The sequence below is a fragment of the Vigna unguiculata genome, chromosome 7, assembly GCF_004118075.2.
Source record: "Vigna unguiculata cultivar IT97K-499-35 chromosome 7, ASM411807v1, whole genome shotgun sequence".
Lineage (NCBI taxonomy): Eukaryota > Viridiplantae > Streptophyta > Magnoliopsida > Fabales > Fabaceae > Vigna > Vigna unguiculata.
In genome coordinates, this window is record NC_040285.1 from 3,779,476 (window position 1) to 3,787,284 (window position 7,809).

General features: G+C 34.9%; 1 long non-coding RNA gene across 1 annotated transcript; it reads right to left on the reverse strand.

The window, feature by feature from the left end:
* Positions 1 to 486: 486 nt before the first annotated feature.
* On the reverse strand, positions 487 to 2,250 carry LOC114190647. The gene is made up of 3 exons (XR_003605835.1): positions 2,163 to 2,250; positions 1,978 to 2,073; positions 487 to 968 (listed from the first exon to the last, which is right to left on the reverse strand). It is a non-coding gene; the product is annotated as an uncharacterized LOC114190647 (long non-coding RNA).
* Positions 2,251 to 7,809: the final 5,559 nt, after the last annotated feature.

Here is a 7,809-nt window from a genome sequence, read left to right on the forward strand (position 1 = left end):
ATGTGCAGTGTGCTCAAAGGCTTCAATACGGTCAATGTGCAAACTGATTTGCTCGAAGGCTTCAATAGTCAATATTCACTAATCTAATAACTCGAACATGAAAATGTTTATGATGGGATTTATTAAAATATGACAGTTAAAATTGACATATTTTACATATAAAATATGGCAGTTTTCCACTATTAATAAATGGCGGTTAAAACCGTCGTATATCACAGGTAAAATATGGTAGTTCAAAAAATGTCATATTATGTTGTAAAAAATGGCTGTTTTAAATAATCGCCATATTTAAACTGCCATAATTTTCAAGATTTTTTGTAGTGTATATACTTAGTATTTAGTAGTGCTTCATTGATATAAAAGTTAAAGAATACTTTTGTATACATAATCTCGTTGTCAATCCTCGATAGTACCGGTAAATATATACTTTTGTATACATAAATATACATATATGATTATCACATACGAAAATCACAATTACAAACATGCAAGGAAAAACTAATGAACATAGTAATTCAAGAAAACCTATGATAACAATCATACTAAGTATGAGAGGGATATATGAAATAAATACAAAAATGAAATGAGGGAATCAGATTCACATGGCAATAATTCGCACAATACCGATGTAACATTATGTAACATTATGTAACAATGTGTTTTCCTCACTAAAATGATCAACTGTGACCTTCCTCACACTCCTTCTGCTGGTAGGGGAATCCAGACTTGCCCATCACAAGAGTGAGGTTCAACTGTTGTCACCATGCAGGTTTTTTTCTTGTCCCTGTTTACAAGGCTTTTATTGAGGAGGAGAATTCCCAACCTCATTACAATCATTTCCTTCATGATCAAGAGGATCAGCATCCACATGTACAAAGTACTCAACCTGTAAGTTCTTGAACACAGAATGGACTTGCAATAATTGGATTCTTCTTGTCATCCTCACTTAGGGACCAATCACACACAACCTAGGATAAATACAATCCAAAACATACATATTCAAAGCAATTTTAAGAACTCATACACGCCATAAAATATCAAAATATGAAAGAACATTGTTTGTTTATAGTTGTCTTTTAAAAAAATGGACTCAATGTTAATCATCCTAATATCCTAATCTTTACCAATGGCTACCACAAAATTTGTGAAAAATGATTTTTCCCATATACATCTCCTAACCCAAGTCGACGAACAACTTATAGCTATGTGAATGAAAAAATTTGTGAAAAATGATTTTTTCCATATACATTTTCTCATATACAAATTATTAACAAACAAAAAATACAGATTTTGAAATTATTAATTACCTGTACAATTACAACACAATCCACATATTAAGACTATAAGAAATTTTGCTTTTTCCGTACTACCTTATATCCACGATTCAAAGCACAGATAAAAAAGTATGAACACAATCACGGCAATTAAAGTCACTCAATTGTTCATTGTACTAGAGATCCTAGAAAAATAAAAGACACAAAACCAGAGTTTACTACTAAATTATCCAAATTTGTTTAAACAATATTTTTCAAAAATTAATGGCAACGCTACCGGAGTGACACATTTTGTCAAGCAGCTCCTACACCGCATCCTCATAAAAAGAGTTCAAAGCTAGCAGTGATTTGGTCTCCTATTTTAAACCATTTTCTACTCCTCCATCTAAAACCAATTTCTCATATCTCAATCTTATTCTTAAGTCTTCCTCGAGTAATTATGTGTGTGACTGCACCCCTTCACCTTTCTTCAATATAATCTTTTTTATTCTTTATTTGCTTGGCATCAATGTTCTAAAAATGTTCTAAAGATAAAAATTTCCCATTATTAAAAATATCAGTTACCTTTTTGATATAAACGAAACAAACTTTTACAAACAGAAATCATTTAAAATTTTGTTATAATACAAACATATATATAAATATATTCATTTCAGATTTATTTTTCTGTTCAACGTCTTTGAAATTGAAATAACATGAGTACCTGTTCTAATCAAGGAAATCACAGCAGAGACTAAAATGAAGCAGATGAAAGCCATTCTTTCAGAGGCTTCCATAAGATCAGATCTTCAAGAAAAACCTGACCGAAAGGAATTAGGTTAAAAAGATGAAGAAATAGTGAACTACGAGAGAATGAAATTAAGTGAAGAAGGAAGTAATGAAACTTACCTCAAAGTCTCAAATCAGGCGGCTAGGGTTAGAAAGTGAGAGAGTTTGGGTTCTAACTTTTCTGTGAGTGTAAATATGGTATGTTATGGTGTCTAAAACCATCTTTTTAAGATAGTTTAAAGTATGTATGGAATTATAAATATGAAAATCAGATAATTAAATTTTGGTCTTGTTAACTAGTGTCATCAACATATTAATTAAGAATAATTAATAATTACTTTCATCAAGACACTAATTAAAAATAATTAATATATATTAGATTTTATAAAGGTATATAAATAAATATAATATTAAATAAAATTTGATTTAATAATCATTAATGTAATTTTATTTTCTTAAAAAATAAAAATATTCATAAATATTATATATATATATATATATATATATTTAATGTTCATAAATAAAAGTTAAAAACTAATTAAATAATAAAATAACTATATTTTAATGTTATAAAAAATTAAATAAAATTAAATATAAGAAAGTTTAAATTAACAGAAAAATCAACAAAAAAAAATAATGTTAAACATCTAAAAAAAACAACATAAAAAAGTATAAATTAATAAAAAAATCAACAAAAAAAAATTAGTGTTAAACATCTAAAAATGTTAAAAAAAAAGAATAATTAAAGTGTCAATTTGAGATTTAATTGACTTTTTTTTTCTTTTTAGTAGAAACCTTAAAAATTCTGAAGTACTAATTTTGTAATATTAAGTTATTGTAAGGCCCATTAATTTTTTGTTCCATTTTTCTGCCCTAAAGTGAAGGGTTGTCCTTTTGAAAGTGGGTCTAGAGCTGGCCCAAGTAATATAACAGAACCCCAGGTCTGCCCTAACTCACCTTGCTTACTCTTTTTCAGACAAACCCTTAGAGCCGCAGCTGTCTCCCGCTCCGTTAGGGTTTGGTGTTACTGTGACCCAGAGAGCTCGAACCAGCATTTTTCTCCTCACGTAAGTATTTATTTCTCCGTGCTTGAAACTCCTACTACTATTACTCTGAGTAGCTCATGCCTCTACTGCCATTCTTTTCCCAGTTTGCTAAGTCGTCCCTGAGCTAGCATCGGAGCTACTATACTAATCAAGTTTGGTCTCAGAGCCTTCTGCTGAACCCTTCCAGGTAAGGGAAGCTAGACCTTACCATATTTTCGGTAGACTCTGCTTGTTTGACGAGTATATGATGATTGAACGGCTTATGTGTGAATATAATCGTTTGAAATGCCTGTGTGGGTGTGTGTGGGTGACTGTCACTCGAAAGAACAGCGGTGGGCACTGGTTTTCTCGCCCAAGCAAGCATGCCTCGCCTAGACGAGACTAACAGAGGCTCGCCCAAGTTTTCTTGCACAAACGGTCGCCCAGGCGACCTGGCTTCATTTTTGAGCGAGGTACAATCTCGCTTAGGCGAGAAGGGGCTCGCCTGAGCGAGACCCCGCAGAGGTGACTGTTCCCTAGTCGCGCCCTCGCCTAGGCGAGATGGGATTCGCCTGAGCTAGAGGATCCCACCCGCCTGAGCGAGCCATACTTGCTTGAGCGAGGGAGCGGGTAGGTTTGGGTGTTTTGTTGAGTGGTTCACTGATGTGTGGCTTGTTTGTCTGATCCAAATGCTTTACTAGAAGGTTTATATGATGATGGTGATTAATATACGAGTTTGAGATGGGAATGGCATGATATTTTATTGGGTACGAATTGGAAAGCATGAGTTGTATGATTTGTTAAATTTACATGATATTGATGCTTTGGGAATTTCTTGGTTAGTGGGTGGAACATGTATAAAGTGTGGGTAAGGCATAATTCCATGACTCTTGTAGTGAGGGATCTTAGTGGCGTCTCATCTGTTGGACGTAATTCCATGGACCCTCTTAAGGGGAGTTCATGGTGGTGCCTCGACAAAAGGACGTAATTCCACGGGGGGTCGTGGTGGTGCCTCAGGGCCAGGGCGTAATTCCACGAAGACCACGTGGTGGTGTCTCCTATAAGGGTATAATTATGTGAAGGCCTCACGGTGACGCCTCATTGCTAGGACATAATTCCACTGCCACGTGGTGGTGCCTCAGCCACATATCCGGATAGTCAAGTCTTGGAGTCTCATATATTTTGATAGCTTTGGTGTGATGCTTGTTATTTATGCTTGGCTTTGAAATTACCTATGAACTGTTATAAAATGAGATTCCTTTACACTAGCTTACCCTTTGCTTGCTTGTATGTTGTGTGTGGTTTTCTCTATTGCGATGATCATCAACCTTGTTGATGTGAGCAGATGTGAGAACCCCTGGCAGTGATAATGTTGATAGGGATGCAATGAAGTTCCACTTTGCACTTATCATAATTGTGCTTTGCACTTAATTTGGGACCTTGTCAATTTCGAAAAATTAACAAGGTCGAAAACTTATCCTAATTTTTACTCCTTCTGAATTCGTTTGACTGTAAAGGGAGTCCATAATTTACTCACCCCACCAAAGTGGATACTTATCATCCAACCCAACAACTCTTAAACATTTTGTTCAAATCATATGACTCAAGTTAGCAGAAGAGGAAACTATACTTCGCACTTATATCATGAATAAGTTCAACCCACACATTTTGAGGTTCGCATTTACCAACCACATGTTACACACATAAACTGGAGCCTCTCAATACTCGAAATTATATTTATGACAATGATGTGAAAAAGCAAACCAAAGTTTACCATTTATTTTGTCATGGGTTTCAACAACATTCAAAACATTTGTACAACAAAATATATCTGTTCATATTTATATTGAATGCCCTATACAGAAACTAATTAAGTTCAGGCTTATAAACCACCCTGTCGTTTACAAAATCTGAAATCCTAAACCTATCAATCAACTGATGGGAAAGCATATGTATTGTATTGAATTAAAGAACAACATCTCGGTGAATATTGTGGGGATCCATGACCCAATCAATTATGTAGTCTTGCCGAAACTGCTGCAGCTCTATCTGCAATAAAAAATTAACAACTCAATACATTGAACTTAACTTTTCAATTCATGTAGTGAATGAACAATTTTCCTCCTTGCACATTAAACTTACCCCACTTTAAGTTGGCATGCTTTGGCCATTGTACTTTTTGTTAGCTTCCCAATGCTCCATGTATTTCAGTACCATAATACCACAGTCAAATCTGAAAGTTAAAACCAAATTCAGTAACATCAGCTATCACATAACTCATCAGGTACAACATTGAACAACAGTTTGAAGTCAGGAACACAACAACTTACAAATTTGGTTGTTGTGGCAGGTCTTCAATGATTACTTTCAAAGATGTTGGCTCTTTCAGGTTGGGACCCATCAGCATTGAGAACAACAACTCCAGATTTTGTACCTTTAAACATACGAATTCAAATAACATGTCATATTACTTAATAGGCTAAAGAAATTATAAATGAATTATGCAAAGTCAACAACATAACAGTACTTACAATGTGTTTGTCAATTTGTTTTCTTCTAGGACACTTGTGTCCTAGGGAGTCAAGCACATACAATTTTTTGGATTCCCAATCAAGGGCATAACACCACTAATGGTTGTCATGAAGCACAGGTGCCATTACCTGAAACAATTAAATGAACTTAGAAGCACATAATTAGTACACACAACCTGAACATAGCCACAAGAAAGATAAATTAAAATAACAACACTAACATATTTTGCTCTCAAAATATCATGTATAGATAGAAGACGATTTGAAAAAAATTTGTTGTAGTCCGATAAAGACCACACCCGTTTGTTCACCTTCCTCTTGGCACAATCACAGATAACCTTATCCTGCATAAAATATTAATACAATTAAGTCTTGCTAACAAATTAAAATTGTATACAAAAAAAAATGATAACACATACCGTGTACATTGGACTAAATATGACTATACTAATACTCTCAGTTTTACATTTTTCCTTGAACATAAATGTCGTTGCTGCAAAGAAAATGGACTACATACACACACAACAAAAAAGTTATCACCAAACTTATCATGTCAAAATAACATAAATCACCAATCTTACCATATTGTCAATCCATTCACGAGGCACAAAGTTTCTACTTTCTTTACTTGTCAAGATCTAGTCATTGATCTCCATAAATAAACATCTGTCATGTCAACAAGGTTATATTAAAGTCATTAAAATATGAAAAACAATAACAAAACATAATTTGAATACCATTACCCTTTTTCTTTGGAAGTTACAATTTGATACAAAAAGAACTTGTCCACTTTGGGAGCAGGTACTTCAGAAAGAGGAGTAACTGCTTCACCAATATGACTACTTTGTTGATGAAGAGGGCAACTGGGATTGACGAAAGGCACCATTGCTAGTAGATTCGGGTTGTCATCACATTCTTCAGTCTCCATCACCTTCTTTTCATTCAACATAGCAGTTGCCACCTCCTCAAGGGAATCATGGTCTTCTTCATCACACATATGCACAAATTTCAGCATGTTAGAACCTTCCTACTATAATTATATATTATTAGTTTAACACACCTATCTATCACTTGTGCTGCCAGCTTCTACATCCCCTATCTGCTGAGAAACAAAGGTCAATGCCTCAACAATTATCATATCATCCTCACTTAAACTGCAATCCACAGCAACCTTGGGCTCTTCAGCAATTTTCTCTTCTTCAACACTTGGCCCACCTTCAGCAGATTTTTCAGGTTCCTCAATGCCAAAATGTCCTGCATCAGGACTTCCTTCACCTGCACCAGTCTTACATCGAGATGTTACGGCAATGTCACAAGATTCCATTTTGGATGGTACAACAACTTCAACACCTACATCAATTTCATTTGTTGCATTACCCAATATCTCCTCACTGTCAATTACTTTTGTTGGGGCCTCTACACCACCTGTCTTCTCAGCCTCAATCTCGTCCTCTTCAGCTTCAACATCTGAAGCAGCATCTCTGCCACCACTCAAGTCCACTACATCAGAACAACCAGCCTGCTCCTCATGAAATCCTTGTGCTGGAGCCCTGCTGTAAAAATCTGTCTTCATCCTCTCCAAATCTGCTTTCATTTCCAGCAAGAGTTTGGTGTTTGCATTCAGCTTCTCCACCAATTCACTTTTCTTCTTCTTCAATGGAGGTACCTCATCGCAAAAGATTAGAAGGTTACTCTCCTCCTGGGTCAATGCCCAATCCATTCAAACCTGCATGAATAAACAGATTGGATCCAAATGGGAAGTCACAAAACGCAACAAACAAAAACAAATAAAACACTTGTTCATATCACATTTCATGGATTTGCAGTTCCACAAACACAGGTTTGCAGTTAAATTCATTCGGCCTCATGATGTCAAAATCAAATTCAACTAAATTCTGCAAAAAATATTGCATGGCTTCGCAAATAGGTACTGCTCTACAAAAACATCATTCATCTTGTACATGCAGTAATTATATTACAGTAATGCAGTGTCGCATTATGGTAACTGCTACATTTCAAAATCATTATAAAAAAACACAATTTCTTTTATCCAAATACCAATGACTTCGCACTTATACACTGCTGACTTAGCATTAAAAGTTCTAAAACACAGCCACTCAGCAAATAACTACATATAGGTTGGCAGTTCTACACTTACAATTACATGCACAACTATAACGCACCTAGTTCACTTCAAAACTTTTTTATTCT